The following is a 22778-nucleotide window of genomic DNA, read 5'->3' on the forward strand; positions in this document are numbered from 1 at the left end:
CCAACCAGCAAGTGCTAATGTCAACGTCGGCGTGTTCGCAAAGTTTAGCAGTTGGCACTTTAGTACTAAAGATTGAGCAGAAAGAAATATGTTTTCCCGTTTTGAGGATTGGTTTCATCAAAACTTTTCGAGGGGTAATTCGAACTATGTATGCTGCTGCTACAGGTGTTACACTGTACTTACGGCTCTCAAGCACCGAAGTCAGGTTTGCATAGTAATTGCCCATTTGTAATGTTAAATATGAGCGCAGACTGGATGCGTCAGCTTATTTTGAAAAGCAGTAGAGCTTGCCAAAAGTTATGGCTACACTTAAAATACATTGCAGGCTACGATGTAGTCGTATATAAAACGTTCCTTTTTCGTTTCGCCTGCTCTACTTTGTCTTTGACTGAAACAAGATGAAAAATATGGCGAAGTTGTGTCAGAATGTTTTATATTTACGTCTAATTTATCACAGCATACAGGTGACAGCGTTTCTTGGAATGCTGGGTCAGGTTTGTGTGATTGTTTCTTTATATCTGCAGTCGTTAGAACATGCACTAGATGGAAACAGAACACGCAACGAAAAAAGTTTCTGTCGTTTCTTCTCTACTACCTTCTTCTTTCTTCCTGAAAATTTTGACTCGTTAATTAGTAGCCTGAAAGCTTCAAAGAAGAGACGTAGAGAAAACTAGGCAATTTTTCTAGCAGGTAATGAAATAAAATTACAACTACTGTTAAGGTACGGCACGGTATGGCATGTATGTGGGGTTTAACGACAACATGCTACGCATGGCCTACTAAGACTTGTAGTGAAGGCCTCCTGGGGAATATAACATGCGGAGGGCTCCAAATATTATACTCTTCTATCACACAAATCGTCGCGCGGTAGGTGTTCGAAGCGGGCTGCAGTATCTGCTAGCAGCTAAATCATCCTCTTCATCTTCCTTCATTCGCTCGTCTATTCTGCATTTGCAAATGTTCGGCGCCAGCACAGCAGCTGCCGTAGACTTTTCCTCGAAGCGGAACAGTGAAAAGACAGGGAGGCTTATTCATGTTGGTGGTGGTGGTGGTTAAAACATTTATTAAGAAGGGACAGGAGGTATGTTTTGAGCAGCCCGTAAGGGACCGATCCTTGCAAGCACTAGTTGGAGGTCCCTAGTATGGGACCCCAGTGGCGGTGGCCACCGCCCGGGCGCGCCCGACCATGGCTTGTTGGGCCTGTAAGTCGTGGCCGCCGAGCAGGATCGCCTCCCAATCCTCCCGGGTTGGGTTGGGGATGGAGGGAATAGCGGGTTTGGAGGGGCAGGCCCATACCATGTGATAGGTGTCAAAAAACACTGCACTACAGTGTGGGCAGCTGCCTTTAATGGAGAGGTTAAAATGTTCTAGAGCTGCCGGGCACAGCAATGCACTGGTGAGAAGGCGGAGAAGGAGCCGCTCATCCGCCTTCTTCAGGCCTTTAAGAAGAACTCTAGTTTGGGCTAGTTGGTTCATGATTCAGGAGGAAAAGAGAGAGAGAGAGAAACAACTTTATTTGCTGGAGCTAAATACGACGTCTGCTTAGACGCCGTCGATGGGAGTGGTTCCCTCTTCACGGCGCAAAAAAAACGTGGACAAAAGAGCGACATGGGCTAGGGTAAATGCGATGACTATTTTGATAGTAGGTTGTAGTATTTTTGAATGTGTAGACCGGATTAAAATCAGGTTCCTGATCGGGTGGGGAGGAGAAAACAGCCCGGTGAGAGAGCGCGCGGGCGGCTGCGTCTGCAGCCTCGTTTCCTGCCCATCCTTGATGAGCAGGGGCCCGTATAAGGTAACGGTGTGGGGGTCCGTATCCCGTATGCAATTTGGGTAGATTGAATAGGCTAGGAAGGGAGTGCAGCCTTGTCCGACGTTCCGACAGGTCCCTCGCGAGTCGGAGATTAAGTATTTTGAATCGGAATGTGAGGCCGCGAGAGTAATCGCGACCTCTTTTGCTTCTGTTGCACTGCTGGTTCTGAAGGTGAGCCCGTTAACTGTGTTGCTGTTGTGAACTGCCGCGACCGTGTATCATCCCCCGTGGTGAGGACCGGAGGCGTCCACGTAGTATACACCTGTTTTGTTGCCATAATGTCCGGCTAGCGCTTCCGCTCGTGCCAGGCGCTGATCATTGTGCATGAAGCTGAACATGCGGATTAGAATGCAGCTACGGAAGCAGAATGCGTTGCTAAAGCTGAAGAACAGCGAACGACAGTAAGATTGGTCAAGCAGCGCAAACACGGAAGAAAGGTAAGTGCGCTGCACAGCCTGAAAAAAAAAAAGGAGCAGATAGGTGAGGGCTGTTGCATGTACAGCACTCATATCGGCGAGGGAACACTAGCGCATGGTCTACTCGGGAAAAGGGAAAATCGAGGTCGAAAGTGATGGGGTGGTGATGCTAGGTGCTCATTTCTAAGAGATGTGGGCGAAGGTGGGCGCACGTCCACCAAGCAAAGGACTTGTCCCGTAGATCATTGCTGCTACTATTATACACGATTTGTCTAGAATTAGCTACGTTTTTTCTGCAATGCACTGTTTGTTTAATTACTCCTTGTCTCGAGAATAAGACAAGGAAAGGGAAGGTTTGCAGCAGGTTACGTGAATAAGCAAGGGGGGCGCGCATGGAGTGACGCAAGATTTTACTGCAAGATGCGAACGATGAAGAACACTGGTCGTGAACACGTAGATCATGGTTCAAAATATGATACAATTATTCGAAAAGGGGCTCGCTTTAATTAGTCAAGGTAATCAGGAAGAGTGGCATAAAATAAATGATTACCTAGAGCCCTACGTGACTGCCTTGGTGCAATGCGAAGCGAGGAGATGTAAGAAGCCAAGGCTCGTCCTGAAGACAAACCACTATATATGAAACGAGTTCGCAGAGAGCCGCCTGTAAATGAACACAGAGTTATAGGATGGTTGCCGACTGTAACGAGAAATACAGTTACAGTTTAGACGGCCCGCACTGCTCAATTTTCGCACCTACGCCATTTTTTCTAGATTGTAGCTGCTATGTGCCACTTTTACCAAAAACTAACCAGACTGCAGTGATAGCGACAAACACGGGCAGGCGCTAGTATAATGACGCTACGGTTGCAAACGTTTGTGGCCTTTTAGGATAGCCTTTGTTATGTGTAATAAGTCTCCTCACTACATGACAAATGCTAAGAGCAGCGCAGTTACTTTTCGAAAAGACTGCATATTTTGCCTCCAACTACTGCTGGGCCTTCCCCAGCACGGCCATTCTGTTGGCGATGTAGTGATCACCAAAAAGCTGGTCACCAGCAGTCTGTCGGCTGACTATAATGATCTGTGCGCTATATCTTTTGCAATTTTGCTGATTTTTTTTTCATGTGAGGCTTTAATCTGGCGTAGGCACTTCTCATGGAGGCTGGAAGATTTTTGAATAGTCTGATAGTTGGAACATCTGCTGTGTTTCTACATAATCAACTTGATTATATTCCCGTGCACGTTAAATACGAACGTAGTTATATGTGTTATGCTTATATAATACAGATTTCTGCACAAGGTACAAATCTAGGGCAACGTACACTGAAATAGCTTTTAAAACGCTCTAACACTCATCTCTCTGCCATATCGATAAGTTGAGCCTCTGAACCAGCGCACCCACTCACTCCACGCATCATGGCCGCTCTGATCGTATGCAAAGAGAAACATAGTGTAAAGATAATGAACTGCCAAGGTTTATTCGTGTCCTGAGTTCTTTAGTATCTCGAATGCAATGAGGCACTGAAAACAAAATATCGTCATTCAGTACTTCCGCTGAATGGTGGAAGGTCATGTTCCTGAGGACATGGATAAAGATGACAACGATAAGGTTTCTGCATGTAAGGAAAGCGCGTCATCAAGCATTATTGCGAATATGGCTCAGCGAGCATTATAAAAATAGGAAGTGGGACGTCAATGCTGGTTATTTAACTTCTCGCACTATACTCATGCCGAGAGCAGCATAGAAACGTCATTGTGCAGCGAGGGTGCTGCAGGGTTCTCGGAAAATTCCCTCAATTCCGGGCTCTTTTGACTGCTTTGCAGGATCATTGTTTCGTAAAAGTGAGTCATCACGGGCAGGTCCTCTGCACTGAATGTGCAGCCGAGGGCACGGGCATGCGATATCCTTCCATGTTAGTGCTATGAAACAATCATCCACACTGGTCTGTCATGCTTGCACAGTTATCCTAGCACAAGGGCTCTTATATTTGCACAAGACAAGTATGTCTAAGCTATCGTTCCTACCACTGCCAGCTGTATGGGAAAACATTGCTAGTCTAGCCTATTGCAAATGGTCTCGTCCTATATGTTCTGCCTCCGGTAAAGAGAGATATCAGGGGTTTGGACGAGCAAGGGCGACAACCTTGAGCCGTTTTAGCGGCTATTGAACACTCGAGCCCAGGAAGCATTCGTGGATGCGTAACAAGTGGTGAAACGTGATAGGGGTTTCCCAGTATTGCTGTAAGGGCTGTTCCGCGAGGCAGTCGTTCCGCATTACGACAGTATGGGTGAGCAATCGCCCGTACAGCTGCACGGAAACCTCATCAAACATTTTATTTTCGCACCATAAATTATCCAACACTAATCTGAACACCAGCAAGCATACATGTGCACAGAATAGCTTATTTTGTTTTTGTTTTGTATTTCGTTCCCAAAAACTACAGATGTTTTGTTTGGTGGTGCGGATGAAGCTTGCTTCTGTCAGCGTCACTACAAGACTGTCATCGCATCCTCATCACATGCAGTAGGATGAAGGTGGATATGCGATGGCGTTGTATCAACACGGCAAGAAGCGTCTGTGAGAAAAGCACAGCTGGCGTCACCTCGTGCACTGCTAAAAAGGATATGTCTGAAATCATTGTCGTCATCATTTTGAGTGCGAAAGCACTACTTAACGAGGTCAAACCCAACCAAAAATTTTGTGTGAAGCCTCTGCGTAACTCGGGTAAGCTCGGGTTAGTTCGGAAGAGCGTCGCGCAAGCTGCACGCAATGGGAACAAGTTTGGGTAATTTGGGTGAAGCGTCGCGCCAGCTGTAGCCAATGGGAGGAGGGCGTCGCGTCACCTGCAGCGGAGTGGAGATGGGGTGTGAAGATGAACAGCGAGAAACGCGGTTGCGTGCACATGCAGATGCAAGTAAGAAGAGCGAAGAATGTCTCAGGCTTTCGCACGTATATTCGGTGTAACTAGGTTAAAATCCTACAACTCATTAGTGTTAGAATGCTTCATGTCTGATACGATCAATCTTTTCGTCCTACATGTTTGCGGCGATAGCGGTACACTTGACATCGACTACTACAAAAGCACAGAAACGTTTTGAAGATTTGGAACGCTATATGCGTTTGTCGTTAGAGTAGCGAAGGGCTCCAACGATCGCCAACAGCAAGATTCTGCGGCTAGACATGAATAGAACACGCTGCACTGAGTGACCGAAATCATCATTATTGTGTAAGAATAAATACAATCTAATGTCTCCCTCGGCACATATATGTTCTGACCGAGACTGCTAGAATGAGACAAGCTAGCATCATTTATCGACCATCAATTTACGATGACTTACGCAGGTCTTGCAAAGGCTTTCACGCGAAGATTTACTCTCACTGACAGTTTTATCCTGATACGATAATGGACACACATGTATCAAACTAAAAACAAGAAATTCACATGGATATTTATATGCATTATGCGTTGGCAGTTTTTTTTTTTTTTATTCGAGAAGTCTGCCATGAGGCATAAGTTGAGAATGCGTTGGCAGTTGAGCAGCATTAGAAGCTGTTGATGCTTTTACAGTGACACCCCTTAACTGCCCGTTCCTGGATTTTCCTTCGAAGTACGATGTCGTTGTCTCTCGTTATCTGTCGTCTCTCGACGTATGTTGTAGTCGCCGCCACAACCAGTGGTTGCCTCGCCATGGTTACCACTCGCGGGGTGGCTACCGTGCACGGGGAAAGGTATCACGTGCGCGGAGAAATTTGTCTATTTTCATTCTATTGATTTTTTTTCCTAACTTCATTGAAATCGGGAACCCTTTGCCTAGTGATCTAGTTGATGAAACATAAGCAGAAATTCGAATTTTCGTTTAGTATTTTTATGTCGCGGTTGCCTAACTTGACGCTATGAAGTGTCAAATTTAATTCTTTTGTATTGCGTACAGATTGTACAGATTCAATCATTTTTCTTGCCTAGTATCCAGCAAGCATGGAAGCCAGTGATGACGAGCACTTATTCAAGGTTATTCGCTCATCGGCTTGCGTTCTTCCTTGTCCCTTTCGGAATGCAGCAGTGAATGGTTCTTTCCAAGCATTCTCGCTAGGAAGACGCAACAGCAATGTAAAGTATTGGTCAAAAGTTTCCACCCCCACGGTCTTTTTCGGGCCGCATAGTGGGACATTCGTGGCAGCATATGTAAGACCAAAGGGCATTCAAAGCCTACGAAAACATTTCTTGTTCACTTAAATTTACAGCTTCACGGTTCTCATAAATGCTATACTACAGATGTGAAAGCAAACCCTCTGTCCAGAGGACTCTCGACGGGGTTATACATAGGAAATTGGTAATTGTGACCGTACCTGCCCTCACACTTGAAAAACTTGGCTTCCCACTTTTTCAGAAAAACAGCGCTTGCAGACAAAGGACCAGAACAAGAAGGACACACAACTGCGCTGCAGCGCAGCTGTGTGCCCTTCTTGTTTTGGCCCTTTCAATTCAATTCAATTCAATTCAATTCTTTCAATTCAATTCTTTTTATTATCATTTCTTCAGCACAGTACATAACATCACTGTCTGGATCCTTAGCCAAAGGCTAGTTATGGATCCATGCAATAAAAGCAAAGATATTAGTGAGGACAAATGCTTTCTACATGCATGCCAAAATAATACACATAAGAATGGTGGAAAAAAGAAAAGCGTACAAGCAAGAGAGTTCAAATTACAGAAATACAAGAGGGCTCACTACAAAAAAATAGAAGAGTGTGCAAAAAAACACGAAGGCAGGAACAGCATTCTTTATACAAAATAAACGCAGTTGCCTTAGAAGTGATTATTCAATGACATATAAATGGCAAACCCAACATAGACACTACAGAGAATAATAAGAAACAATCACAAAGCGATTTGCATTGTAAATCAGGTAATTATTTGTGACAGAAAAAAGGTCTTAAGTGAAATATAAGGATTAGACGTTGCAAAGACTGCACAGGGGATTTTATTCCAAGTTTTTACCCCTTGATACTCGAAGCGGCGCTGGCCATAGTCATTGCGAGATGTAGGAACCAGAAATCTTCCCTGTGCTGCTGAACGGCTGTTAGTTGGGGCTCTATGGAATGTGTTCAAAGGAAAGGGGGAGGTGCCGGAGAGGACTCTTAGTACAAGTAGTGCAACGCGAAAATCTCGAAGCTGCAATGCCGGCATTATTTGGAGTCTAAAAAACAAAGGGCGAGAAGGCGTATACGGTGTTGTGCAAGTCATTATTCTCAGTGCCCGCTTCTGCAGGCGTAAAACAGGTTCAATGTAAGTGATGTAAGTGAACCCCCATGATTCTATACAGTAAGTTAATTGGGACTGGAAAAAGCTAAAGTATATTGTTTTTAGTGTGTGTATTTCGAAATGTCGCCGAGCTTTGGCCAGAACGAAACATGCATAAGATAGTTTGCTGCGCAATTTTTCGATATGCGGTTTCCAGTTTAATGCAGCGTCTAAGGTTACACCCAAGTACTGAATAGTTTTAACTTCTTCAATTTCTTTATCTCCTATCGATATTGCGGAGCAGGTATTCTGGTATTTTTTATAAGGGGATGCAAATATAACATATTTAGTCTTGCCTATGTTCAAAGTGAGTCTATTTGTTAGAAACCATTTACTGACTCTCTGAAGTTCTGAGTTTAGAATATGCTTGGCTGTTTCAACGGAGTTAGCGGTCACCAACAATGAGGTATCGTCGGCGTACATAATGGCACGGGTATTTATTAGGCAATCGGGTAAGTTGTTTATATAGAGTGTAAAAAGTATAGGCCCCAGTACTGAGCCCTGCGGAACACCTACGGAAATAGAACGCGAACTTGACGCGTGTTCGTCAATAATAACACACTGCCGTCGCCCAGTTAAATAGCTTCTAAAGAAATCGAGTGATACACCTCTGAACCCATATCGTTCTAGTTTCTTGCATAAAATATCGAGATCCACAGTGTCGAATGCCTTCTTAATATCCAGGAATACACCAACAGAAATATTGTTATTATTGAGTGCTTCCTTTGTCTTTGTCTGCAAGCGCTGTTTTTCTCAAGATCTACCCCAACCAACTCGCCCAGCAACACACCTTCCCACTTTTATTACGAGAGCAGTACCAGAGCCTAAATATGAGAGTGCTACCGTTCGTCTATCTGTAGCTCCGGAGAACGAAGCCTCCTCTTTCCAGAAACACACCCAGCAGCCTGCCCACCACGAAAAAGCCCATACCTAGTACTGCCAACCCACCGACTACCACTAGCACTAACGCCACAAATCTCCCTTAGTCTACAATACCTTAGCTATTTTCTGTTTTACTCAAGCCACATACGTGCCCCAACACTGTAAACGCTCTGCTTTCTTTGTCTTGTTCTACTCATTCCACATATCTGGCCTTACACTATAAAAGAATGGCTGTCTTTTTTAGGCGGCACTTAGCCGCTCGTTCACGGGCTGAGCGGCATAGCTCGGCGTAACCAAACACGGAGTGCAGCGGCGGATAGTGTGAAGGCAGGTTGTGCGGTGGCGACCTGCGGAACGGAGTAGCCCGCGCCGTCCTATGCTCGCCGATGACGCCATCAGTAAGGTATGCGTCGCTGGCAAGAGATGGCGCCAGCGAAGCGCGCGTTGTGAAGTGCGCGCTAGTCGCTCGCCCGAGGAGATCGGCGGCAGAAGGCTTAACGCGCTGCCCAAGTCGAAACACAGGGCGGCCTTCAATTGACACTGAGTGTTCCATGCGTGGTCGCAGGCAGCTGCGCTCAAAAATCGCATTACCTAGAACGGCATCGATATGGGCCCTTTCGTTTACAGCACTTGAAGAACAAGTGAATATCACCGTTGAGCCACGGCCACCGAATGATAAGACTAAAATTTCTCGCGGTTGCCAAAGGGCTCGAGCAAGCGCTCCTGGGAGAGAGTGCTCTCGGGAATGTGCCATCTGTTCCTACTTGATGCAGCGGGTTTATTGCATGGAGTACTTCTCAACTACCGTTCCTATTTTGGGACAATAGATACGCCTGAATTTTGCCAATTTACAATAAATTATCAAAGTTCAATAAAATATTTCTCTTGTGGTATGAATGCGCATTCATTCCGGTTCAGATCAAATTATTGGTGGTGAGACCATATTGATGGTGTCGGGACTATTAATGGTTCGCGAAGCTGGATACACAAGACGCGGCTAGCTTGATGCGTCCATGGCGAGCTGCGATTATGTAGATGTTGAGGCACATTAATAACTTCGTATTATTTTATACTGTAGACGACAGTCCAGGACTGCAAGTTAGGAACAGTCATTCGTCGAGTGCCTCCACCTATAATTTGTGACAGGTGCAATACTTCAGCCACCTAGCGATAATGTCCGACACAGGACATCTTACTGAACTGAGGCATCAGGAGGAGTAGAGTGAAGGCGATAATATTCTTTCTTTAACAAAGGGGAAAGGGGGTGTGTGCAGCAACATTAAACATGGGGTGTTTCCATGAGAGATCGAACACGCACGTCCAGTGAGCATTTTTACTGCTGAAGAAAAAATTATGATGTTGACGGGGTACCCGGAAAACCCGAATTGAACTTAATTTGTCGAGAAAAAAATGTCTAGTTCACAAAAAAAATTACTAAAATTTTCAGAATCTAAATTTTGTAATCTACAAGGTGGCCTCATTTACAGCCAGCAATCCAGATATATTCCGCTTGGAGCTCTTACAAATAAATGAGAACAGGCCTTTATTTTTTTTGAAGGGAATTAAGACATTTTGTTGTAAAAGATTTCAAGCATGGAACATTTTCAAATTGTTGAAAATAATGAGCCTCATTTCTCCACAACTAAATTTCCAATAAATGTGAAATTTGCAAGTCTAATTTAAATCTGGGTTGGTAATGTTCGCGTCTAAATTCTTTTATCTAAGCCAGGAGTCTCCAAACCCTTCATCAGAGCGTCGGATTATAAATTTGTCAAGGCGACGAAGGCCAGATAATAAATAAATGTCAGTTAAATATAAGTGCAATAATACTCAGCGCTGCTAGACGTCAAGTGTAAATTACTTTTCCTTTATTTTTCTCCCTGCTGTTGAACTCATCACTGGAGTATAGAACAGCATGACACGGAACGCCCAGCAGAATATATCGTATTTGCGTATTATACAAAAGAGCTCTTCCATCCTGCCGTTATGGCGATAATTCTGCAAGCTGACAACGTGTTCACGAGGAACATTTGACGCTTCTAAATGAATTTGCTAGAATCCCACGCCTCTTTTGCTCAGACCGCATTCTGTTTCGTCCTAACCAAGACCAGACATGCAGTCGTCGGACATCGGGAACTGACAGCGCTCGGAATACGGTTGCAGGTGCGATCCGTGAGAATAAGCGAACTAAAAGCTCGATGGGAATGGGCAAGTTCGCGACCCAACTTTTACACTTCCTCTGGGCCCCTCCCGCTACGTGCCATCACCGACCGACTACCCTGCTACTGACGAGAGCCAGACTCCTCCTCCTCAACCCCTCGACCATCGCCTTCTCCCCAGCGTCGTTTATTGCCACCGGGATACTAGCGGGTGTTGCAGATGGAGGAGCACTCGCCTTGTCATCAATATCGCCAATTCCTCTGCCGGTTGTTATAGTCAAAAACCGCCTTGAAGTACTAGTGGACGATATTTCCCTTTCGGAAAAAGTGAACACTGGCTCCAGAGTGTCCCGGGTGATTTTTAACTTCACAGAACCGCCTCGGTCGTAAAATAACGTGCGGTTGGGAGAGCGGTGTGGTATTGCCTGGCGTATGGGGAGAATAATATGTTCCGTTTCGTATTTGTTGCGTAAACATATTGATCGCTGGCCACGTGCTCAGAATTGAATTAACGGTGCTCCTTTGCTGTACGCACGAAATTATCCTGAGTATTGATTTTTACATTAGTGCGGGGCAACTGTCGACTTCCACAGTGGCGAAATACCACTAAGCCCTAACCTTCTATCGACTCTCATTGATGACTCGATGCTGGACCTCAAAGAGTTTTCTGTCTACAAAGGCAGCGCCGTTCCAGCAATGTGCGATATATTCGTCCAACTTGTGTTCTCGGGCATTTTTACAATGTCTTCAATGCTGTATTGGAACACGATTGCATTAACTGCGCGGAGAAGACTGCGCTGGTGCCCCGCAAAATCGATAGTGTAACCAAGGCCATGCCACTATTTGCGCTCATTCATTCCAGCGAGCCCGCTTGCCACCTGGTATGAAACTAACCGGCTTTCAAGAACACCTTTCTCTTCCACTCGCCGCACAAAGTGAAAATATTGCGTGTCGTGAATCTCAATTCGCCGCCATGGTCAACAAAAATCCTCCCCACCAACGATCGCTGATATTGGTGAACGTTCTTTTAAAGAATGCGAACATGTTCCACTTCGCTCGAGGTCAGCCACCGCAGATTCCAGCTTCCCGCAACCATCACGTGAAAAATGCCGGATATGCACACCCGAATCGACAGAAGCCACACTGTGTGTCGTCGTCGGAATGTCAGGTAATTAATGAACAATGCTGTCACATGTTGCAACGGGTTATTATTCAGGAACTTTCAAGTCATTGGGCAGCCCCAGCAGTCCATTATAGAGAAGGATTGCACATGGACGTATTGTGTCGACAATCACCGCCTTAACACTGTCACAACGAAGGACAGTTATCCGTTACCACGGGTTGATGATGCCATCGACTGCCAGCAGTCAGCTTCCTAATTTTTGCTCCGTTGATTTACGGTTTACATACTAGCAGGTCCCTGTGTACGCGACAAAGATAAGACGGGGATGGTGACACTGATGGGGTGTATTAATTTAATTCCATGACACTCGTCTTTTGCGAAGCACCTGTCACCTTTGAAAGATCTAGAGAGGTGCTTTTTGCGTGTACTGAAGTGCCAAGTCTAAATGTGTTTTCAGGATGCTATTGGCATTTATTTAATTTTTTTGCGGGGGAGAGGGGAGGGTGGAGGGAGACTTCGCCAAACAGAGCAACCACTTAGCCGTTGTCTTTGACTAGACAAAGAGAGCAGTCCTTCTGCTGAACTCTAAGAAGGAAGTGCGACTTCGCTGAACGAGAAATCATTGTCCTTGGCCATCGGTCTGACACGGATAACGTCAGGCTTTACCCGCAGCAGGCTGAAGCTGTCAACTGTGTCAAAGAGCCCTAACCTCTGAAGGCGCTCAGCAGCTTCTCGGAACTTTTCTCTTGCTTTGGAGCTTCGTCCTCAAGCTAGCTGACTTACCGTATCCGCTTACACGCCTTGTAGAAAGACAATCCTTTTGAAGCGGACTCCCGAATGCGACTTTTCGTTTCACCGCCTGAGGTCTCCTTACCCCGCTACCAATATTACGTCATTTCGGCCCGGCAGCTCCCACATATCCCCGCACTGACGCCAGCGCAATCGACGTGAGAAATACAGGTGTGGCGAAATAATAGAGCAACTACTTTGCGACTGCCCTCGGTTTGAGGGTGAGCGTGTCCTCCTGGGTGCAACTCTCCGCCGCATAGACCATCGTCCGCTTACAGAAGTCAACATTCTGGGTCCCTGGACTAAACCCCCAACGCAGAGGACAGCTATAAAGTTCTTTTCAAGTTCATGAAGTACATAGGATTGATTTCAAGGTTTTAAGCTTTCAGGGTGTGCCCTTTGTACTCTGTTAGCAATGGTCAACGGACACATGGAAGAGTTCATAATCAGAAGTGGCCTCCAACACGCCGACACTGACTGCCTCTTGCCGCCGCCGCCGCCGCTCTCGACTACTGATTGCGCTAACGAAAACTTCCACGACTATCTCGCCGCCGTTTCCCCAAGAGTTTCTTTATCTTAGCGCTTTCAAGACAGAACAACACAAAGATCAGCACATGGCACCTGTTTCCGAAAAAGCCCGTGACATGATATTCGCGAGCCATTTTTGCATTCGCGACCGTTTACTCTAAGAACGAATTACTGCTCTGTAGGTACCCGCTTTCTGTTCGACGTTCCGGCTGCTCTCTATTCTTCTGTTGTACACGCAATGTACGATCACGCCATAGTTGGGCAGTTTGGGGTTTGCCAAGACCCTTAACCGCATTAAAGAATGTTTTTACAGACCAAAAATGCATCGCACGACTCAGCGTTAGGTCATCACCTGCGTGGTTCAAACCTCCAACTTCTCCGCCAGAAGGCTTGCACCCCGTGACACCTCTAAACCCGCCATAAAAGCAAGTGAATCTTGACCTCGCAAGCCAATTTCCCCGGTCGTCCAATGGTAACCAACCCGTCATCGTGTGCGTGGATCCCTTCGCACGTTACTGGGAGACTGCGGTCGTACTCCTTCATTGCCCTCCGCGTGTCGTTATCAGTGACCGTAGCCGCCAGCCAGCATGCAGCAAATATTGTGGAAGAGCTTCTGCGTCTTTGCTCTTGCCGTCGCCATCACATGACGCCGTACCACCTCCAGACGACTCGCCTTTCTTGAACGTACAAACCAGACTAACCAACATGTTTGCCATGTATGTCGATTTCTCTCATAAGAACTGGGATGATATGCTTCCCTTCACTGCATGGGCCTATAACAGTCCGCCTTGAAGCTCGCTCGACACCGTCTTGTCTGTCTTTCTGAATCGACAAAGAGCCTTCTGTTGCGAGCAACCTCTGCTTAACAAACCCGTAGACTCACCCGGCTACGTACCCTGGCCTCGCACGATCGCTCTAGGCAGCGCTACCACCACCGGCGCAAGTATATCTGTCACCTGCCGACGACTTTGTATAGTTTCGGACGCCTGTCCACGATCGAGGTCTGTCTCAGAATCTGCTGCCCCAGTATAGATGCTCGGTCACTGTGCTACCTTGCATAAGTGACCTACTAACCTGAGACAGTCTACACAAGGTAGCCGCTCTAGGAAAGCTCAAGTCGTGTGCGTTGCACGACTGAGGTTCTTCCGCTCTGGGGACCGTGACTGAATGGCACTTCGTCTGAGAAGGAGGAAGCGTCACGCGCTACCTACGGATGCTAAAAGGATAGAAAAGAGGCTCGGCATATATGCGTTGACGCACCAAGCTCGGGTACGCTCGCCTCTTCACGTACAAGCTGCAACTATATGATTCGCAACAGAAAAGGGTTTTCGCTCGTTAACTCAGTCTAAAATGATGGAGCGCACTACTGCCAAACCTACCGTAATTCGTCTTCTCGATTTTAAGCGTAGCGCTCGGTTCTTTTGAGCGCGAAGCGCGTGCGCCGAATCCTGAGAACATGAGAGTTGTCGTTTGTCCGACTAAGTGCGAGGCGCAGACTTGGCGGCACAAAGCGGCACCACTACCCCATTCATCTACTCCCCTCAGTGTGAAGACAAAGCCAAGGCCTCAGCTAACGAGTTAGAGGAGCCCATCAAAACCCATCCGCCACCTTCTTCCTAGACTCAGCCGCACCAAACTGCCTCGACCATATGGCCGGGACTATGTGAAGCCGAAGGAAAGGTTTCAGGGAAGCAAAGGAGCCCGTCCATCCTCCATCCCCCTCCAACCATCAGAAGCCCACGCTGCAGCAGAACGAAGAAGTGGCACCGAATTGAAGCTCAAAGCTGTGATACGATGGCGACCAACGTAAAAGTGAAATATGTAGCCAATAATGCTAATGCAATTTGTCGCGTCACATCGTATGATCACTAACCAGTTTTGCTTAGTGCTTCATACGATTCGGATGGAATACTTTGCAATGTTTCAGAGATGATTATCTACATATTCGTACACGGGTATGCTGCATTTTGATTGAAGCCTGCATTTGCAAAAGGCAAATCTAAAATCGTTTCAGGCTTAGTATAATGCCGAACAAAAAGGTCGATGTCGTAACGGGCTCTGCACCTTCTTTTTCTCGTGACCGAACAATCCCCTTTCCTTGGGGCTGCCTTTCTGTACACTTCCCTGACGTGGAACGGAGCGACGAAAGAAGTTATCGCAGCGATACGATTGAAGTATGAAGTAGGTATTATATCATACTAATAGAGCGTGTGCAGTGATGGAATAAAAATTGCTGTCACGTGGATCACGTGATAGATAAGACTACTGAGCTCCGCTTCTTCTCAGTCGGATAAAAACCAGTAGCCCAAAGCGCAGGCTGTCACTAGGTAAATACAATGAGGCGACTTACACGCAGCACGGTGCTGTACGCAGCAGTTGTGCTTCTGGCTGCCGAATACTGCGGGTGCGCAACTCTGCAACCGGATCTGTTACGGGGTAAGCTGCGTCATTTACCTTTTTTTGAATATGATATATGCGTAGTTTTCTGAATTTTTTTTTTTTTTTTTTGCTAAGCGCAGTGAAAAGGATGAGAGCGGACACCTATCTTGCTATGGGTTGAAAAAGCGATTAGCCAAAGAAAAAGGCTTATGCTAAATATACTGAGTAGCGGTAAATGTGAGGTCTAAAATGAACACTTAGGAAAGCGAATAACATCAGCATTACAATTAACTTTTCCAGTGGATAGATCTGGCCTATGCTCATTTATAAACAACAGTTTTATGGGCATCTATAAAAGGCAGTAAACGAAAGGACACGAAAAAGCTAATATGAACATAATTACAACACTTTTGCATTATCTTCCACCTCCGTGTGAGATGCATAAAATAAAATCTCAGTTACGAAATAATAAGCGCTCTGACAAGACCCATAATATAAATATCATGAGATTCTTTTAAAACTAGTAGCTGAAGGCAAAATTTTTGCACAACAAGTACTGCCGCGTGTCCAAACTTACAGCACTGCCCCCATTCCAACTTCAGCAATGATTCCGCATGCGATACCCAGGCTGGCCCTTCCTGTATTTATATACCGTTTTTTTTAACAGCAGGTGCTATAAGAAAGTCGTCATAAAACACAGTTACGAAGATAAATATTTGCTAAGGTGGAATATAAACATAATTTTAAAGATATCGCGAAGGACTAGCATGGCCGGTTCTAGTCTTCATCAGGCCGATCAGTAGCGAAGATATACGAAAATGATGCCGCGTCATGCACACCCAGCGTCAGTGCGTTTCTTCGGAATTACTTGAATGTGAGCAACGATTCTTTGTATAAATAACACCAAGACTGCGGATAAGAGCTTAAGCATTTGAATGACTGAAGAATTGATATACTTATATGGAAATTGGAGACTGATATCTGTTTGAACCATTGCCCAACTACTCTTTGTAGTTTTATTTTCATTTGCGAAATAACAAGAAATCATATAAAGTACTACAGAGCCCACAGGTACATTCGTACAGTGGAGCTCACTTATAGCGGCTGCAGTCATAACAAATGTTTGGTTATTAAGTATGAGGGTGTTGCTGCCGTCAACATATGCATTGCGGCAATCGTACTGCGTCTCAGTTACAGCGAAAAACCGTGGAGGCGTAACTCGGTAAGGCAGAGCCAGGAGGCACCGTAAACTCGGCCCCGCAGAATAAAAGCTTGCACTACAAGCAAGCGCTGAGATGAAAGAGGTTCTCAAGCGCCTGTGTGTCACCCTGGACAGGAAAGAAGTTGGGAAACACAAAACTCAATAAAACGTTAGGACAGAACGGCCAAGTTTTACGAACTGCTGCCGTCGAAAAGACATGCTTTCAAAGGCGACACCTGCAGTTGTGAAAGACACGGCAAACTATTTCGTTGACGCTCCACTGAGCCCGAGGATGAACGGCAGCGACCGGTGGTGACTTTTTGTCATTGCCAACTCTCCCATACTTCAGTGAGAGCTACATTTTCGTACGCTACCGTCCGAACGCAAAGGCCTGCGAGCAGCTTACAACCAGACAAAAGTTCGGAGGACATGATGAGTATCGCGCATGATTTGTTACCCGAGTGACTTCCTGAGTGCATGCCAAAACGGGAAAAGTACGCGCTCCGACTCATGCTTAACTTCGCAACGCACACCATGTTGCCTTCCCGGACTGTGGTGACAGCATTCTTCTCGCCACTAATGCCCAAGCGCAAGATCCAGCAGCCAGACATGGGTGTTGTTCACGCGCTGAAGATTTGCTGCCATCCTCACATCATCCTGCTGATAGCAACTGACGCACCAGATGGAGAAATTCCGCTTCGGATATTTTTGTTAGCTGCTGTGTAAATGATTAAGGCCATGTGGACGGGACTGACTTTGGAGTGTGTCGGGAATTTCTACCGTAAAGCACTGTTTATGTGCCAGGGAACAACTTTTAACGCTGAGAACATCGGCGTGATTAGACGCATGCAGATTAGCACCAACGTGTTGTTGATGCGCAGATTGCCGGACATTATTTCGCATGATACGACTTCATTGGTACGGATTATGACGCGTCCATCACGAACTCATACAGTGACGATGCCATTGTAAGCGCAGTACGAATGCTGCCCGAGTGCCTCGAGTCTAATAATGGAGAGGAGAAGGCAGACCTGCCACCAATTGCCGTGAGCAATATAATCACGATTAGTTATATCCTGTTCTTAAATCAGCTTAATTGTTGGCACTTACGACCTCAGCGTGGAACAAAGTTTGACCGCTCCGAAAGGCTCAGAAAGCGCCGTTAGTTTGACCGCTCTGAAAGGCTCAGAAAGAGCCGTTACTGGTCTCCTTTGAAGAAGCCGACGCGCATAACCAACTTTTCTGACAAATAAACGCGCGTTTCGTTAGACTTCGTATTTCTGGCTGTAAACTGAGCAGTCCACTTACTGCGAACATTGGACACAACGAACGCCACCCGTGCGACCGTCAGGTTCGTTTTAAGTGGGCTCGACTTACTCGTATTTATGCAGCCATGTAACCAGTCAAGCGATATTTGAAAACTGAAGAGACATGCGGACAAGAAATTATAAAACATATAGTGTCAAGGCTAGGTGAAAGCATGAAATGCGGTGATAAAAAGGACCAGCATAATCTTGGATGGCTCACCTACGGTAGAAGCCCCGCTCGGGTATTGGCCAAGCACTTAGGTTACTGCATGCGCTCTCTCCTTCTGTCGCGTCTGTTCTTTGAGCGGTGCTGCGCGCTTTATCACTCTAACGGCTTCATTGCTGGTGGCGCTGCCGCCAGCCTCATCTGAACCCGCCGGACTGCGCACTCGTCGTCCTAGACCGTTTCTTTTTTATGTTTTAAGTGCCGCCACTATCAGCCGCGTCTGTTTTTCACCGTGAAACGCTAACAGCTTCAATTCCACCAAAACTCTGGAAAACATCATCAGTAAAAGGCGGGAGCCTGAAGCCGAAAGTAGATTCGAGCGTGAAGCCGATCCCGACGACGAATCTGAGGCCGAACATGAAGCCGCAATTAGGCCGCAGTTCTCGGAAACATTCAGAAAATTTCCTCCCAGACGGTATCCAGGAGCCAAAAATTGCAAGGCTAACAAAAATTACAGGGGCGGTAAATTATCATTATGCGATGGCAGAGCGTCGGCATTAGGTGTTCTTGCTTTTTACTGCTTGCTTCTTGCCCTCAGAAGCGAGGGGTAATTGATGTCTGCTTCACCGGTTCCGCGAAGGTTGCGCAGTCATTCTTGGTCGTTTTCGTTTTGCAGCGACACCTGTTAAACGCCCGTTCCTTGGTTTCGCGTAGTAGTAGTAGAAGTAATAGTAGTAGTGTGTCGCAGTACTAGGCGTTACCGGAGGCTCCGTTGTGATAAAAACCACTGGAAGGGTGGGCGCCACCAAATGAGGAGGGTATGATGTGAATGGAGGAATGGTTAACCAGTTGGTTGTTATCACCAGAACCATCCAGAGCATGGTTCTCTCGGACGAAGGAGGGTGCTGCTGCTTCTTCTATCGTGCCTCGAATAAGCGGAAGCGCTCCGCTTAAGTATTTAAACAACCGGCGCGAAAGGTGAATAGTTCAGGTAAAACGACAATCGGTTTAAAGAACAGCACATTCTCCGTTCATGTTAGTCCCGCACATATTCGCACTCTCATTAAAATGTCGAATCCCGTTGTTCTTACAGTAAACATCATTTTCATAGTTGCAAGAAGTTACAGTGGGGCCCCGAAAAGATTGGTTTTATAACAAAAAAAAAAGGTTTACGAATATTGTGTTGCATTGTATATCTCAATACCTCAATGCCGCCCACCCCTCTCCACAGTAACAAAGAAACGTGCTTCACAAGAAGAACATCGCCGTTACTACTCGCACTCTTCATTTCGCCTGGTTTATTACTCTTTTAAGGTCTTTCTCTCTCCCAACATTTATCTTTTATACAGCCATTATTAACAGCGTCTTGTCTTGTCATGCATAAAAATAGCACGAAAACCTCTGAAAAAATCAGTTTCGACAATTTAACCCTCGAAGTAAATGCAAAGGAATGAAAATTACGCGTATAAAACTCAATAAAGCAATTAATACTCTCTTCCAAGCTGCACCGAAAACCGTACGCTGTAGTAATGGATCCTCGTCACGATGCAGCAGACTTAGCACTCAACCCTATCCTGTTTCTGTTAGAAAATTTGTGGCTCGTTATCATGCCGTCCGCAGCAATATACCACAATATTTTTTGGAGCATAAATTTTACGGTCTCGTGAAAGCACTCTGAATGTTTCACACAAGTAAAAAACAAGGTATTAAAAAAGAATTTTAAAATTTTGTCTTTTTTTCTATGCTTGCTGTTTTATACGTTTTAATTCTTTGTTTTAGACCAAAATGTGTCATTTCTGCAATTTCTTTATACACCTCCTCATAGTTTGCGCCCGCCTGGCTGCATATCAGATGTACAGAAACAACTTTTTTGTAGTGCTCTTTACATTTGTCTTAAAAATTCTTAAAGTCCAACATTTTAAAAACGTGGTGCCTTACGTATGGGGAGGCGTTTCCGTCAAAACCGACCGATTTCATACAGGACCGCAGTTTATTGGAGTAACTGTGTGGTGCGAGCAATAACTCTTTCCGCTGTCTTTTCGTCTCTGCTGATGCTAACTGCACTCAGCCCGGAAGACTAAGATGGCGAATGTGATTCTTCCAGGCAGCAGCTCATGACCACTTTCACGAAGTAGAAATCAAAAGGGCAGCATTGGACTATAAGCGCCATTGGCTTAGCTCCCCGGCCCGTTGAAGGTGCTAACCATAACCTCCGAAATGGTCATTCTAAGATCTCCTAGCTGCATCGCGTACAATCACTCCCCTTCATGCGGTGCTGTTCTTTGCCCTGAGTAGCGTGTTTAGTTTCAATGTCTCCTTTCGCGGTTTGTCCTGCCGCTGCCTTTTTTCACTCCTCTTATTTCATGTGGTCAACCTGCCGTGGTTTCTCAGTGACGCGAGTTGAATCCTGGTCGCGGGAAGCGAACTGCAAAAGACGCCTGTGTGCTGTGCGATGTCAGTGCGCGTTGAGAACCCCAGGTGGTCGATATTTTTCCGGAGACCTGCGCTACTGCGCCACATTTTTCTTTCATTGCCTCCTTTCTCCCTTTCCTGACAGCGCGATTTATATGCTTCACGAAAAGTTAGAGAGTTACTGCGCCATTTGCTTTCCTCACAAATAACTTCAGGTGGGCGGTGTGCTCCGCACACCTCGCTGCTTGATGCACTGCTAAGTCCGGCCATTCTTCTTTGAACATAATTATGAGTTCTGCCGGTTTTGCTGCCTTCTCACGTTCCTGTGCTGCCGAAATAAGTCTCAGTTGCCGACGTAGCGATTACTTTTAAAACTTTACCTGAGTAAAGCAAGGTGAGCCTGATACGTGACGTTCTGCGACCTCACGGGGTCACGGGCCGCGTGGCGCATTGCGCGTGGCTCATGAGTGTGTTCTCACTGAATCGCTCGCTACTCCAATATAGATAAGTCACCCAACGCAGTATTCGAAAAAGAACTTCGCGAACATTCCCGCGAGCGCGGGAAGAAGCGACGACTCCGTGTATATCCGGAGTAGTGTACCCATGACGCGGAGCTGCAGCACCAACGGCGAGATCAGACTGATGTGAGAGCGTGCGCTGCGGAGACTACGAGACGGTGGTGGCACGGTAACCAATTGCGAACCCTCGAAGCCGGAGCCGCCTGATGCAAGGAGACACGCCAGCCACGACGGCAACACTCACTGGTTCGAAAGAGCCGTGCAATGCCTACCCGTCGGACTTGGCGTATTCGATTTGGGACCAGGCTAAAAAAAAAAAATCAGTTTTTCACTCACAGCTGCACGCTTACTGCCTCTTCATAAGCAGCATTACGGTGAGGACGAGTGAAGCAAAGAGCTGACACTAGAAGCTAGGGCATCTTTATGGTTGCCTCGAAATTTTCTATGCCGTTTTCCCTGAAGACATTTCCTAGCTGTTTACTCATACCAATTCCTTGTGCAGCTGTATCACTACTGCTCCCTATTAGGGGCTAGTTAAGCACTATATCTCACCCGACTTAAAACTTCAGGGTAAACGATGATAAGTTGCTCGCTTTGAGGCGCGTTGGTTGAGGCCCAGTTTGAAAGTTTTCTGGGTTTTATGCGCAAAAGACACGACACGAAAGAAACGAGGTAGACAGGACAAGCGCTTACTAACAACTCAGGTGTTTATTGACGGAACATTTGCTTAAATACAGCAGCTGCTCTTATCAAACAAGAAGAGAGAAAGAAGAGACTTCGCATACATATATATCAGATCAGCACAGATCCCATCATCGCACGAGTGAATGCATGTTTCGAGCTCTAATTCTGCGCAAGATAACTGATTTCTTTTTTTGAGAGCAAAATTGAAGGATTGCTGACACACAAGTTACCCGATTTTCCTATCTCATTAGCCTCAATTATCTCCCTTCCAAGTTGTGTCTTGCACCGGCGCAGTACTGACGTTTTGTCGAGCGCGGGAGTGCAGTTGCGGCAATTCCGAATATGGTCTATCATTTTGCTACCTGACTTGTTCTTGACATCTCTTGCATGCTCCCTCAGCCTTTCATTAAGGCACCTGCCAGTTTGGCCAATGTACTGCTTACCACAGGCAAGCGGTATCGAGTACACAACGCTCTTTTTACAGGCCACGAATCGCTGCTGGTGCCGCTTCGAACAAGCGACGGCCGCATCCTCTGCATTCACTCTCTTGCAAATCCTGGAGAGTTTTTCAGGAGCGTTAAAAACCACTCTAACACCAGCCCTAGCACCGATCTTCTTAATATTATGCGAGATTCCGTGAATGTACGGAATAACCGCCACTTTTTTTTTTTTTTTTGCGAAGTCTCTTCTTTCTCTCTTCTTGTTTGATAAGAGCAGCTGCTGTATTTAAGCAAATGTTCCGTCAATAAACACCTGAGTTGTTAGTAAGCGCTTGTCCTGTCTACCTCGTTTCTTTCGTGTCGTGTCTTTTGCGCAAAAAGAGAGAGAGAGAAAAGGACGGAAAGGCAGGGAGGTTAACCAGGCGATGCCCAGTTGGCTACCCTACACTTGGGGAGGGGAACAAAGGGGAAAAAAGGAAAAAGAGCGGCAAGGAAATGAGTTTTCTAAGTGTCCAGCGACCACCATGTCACAGGGACAGAGGGCGCGCACTGAAAACTTAAAGATTATAGGCGGGAATGCAACCCAGAGTCCCTTAAGAAAGTCAGGAGCGCTTTCACCGCTTTCCGTTGTCTGGAAAAAATCCAGAATGCTTAGGCA

General features: G+C 46.2%; 1 protein-coding gene across 4 annotated transcripts in view; it reads left to right on the plus strand.

The window, feature by feature from the left end:
- LOC149340420 (uncharacterized) overlaps positions 1-22778 on the plus strand; it is a 66844-nt gene that overhangs the window by 33138 nt on the left and 10928 nt on the right. The window lies entirely within an intron of this gene.

Source organism: Amblyomma mixtum, chromosome 6, assembly GCF_055824585.1.
Source record: "Amblyomma mixtum isolate Tamu chromosome 6, ASM5582458v1, whole genome shotgun sequence".
In the NCBI taxonomy this organism is placed as follows: domain Eukaryota; kingdom Metazoa; phylum Arthropoda; class Arachnida; order Ixodida; family Ixodidae; genus Amblyomma; species Amblyomma mixtum.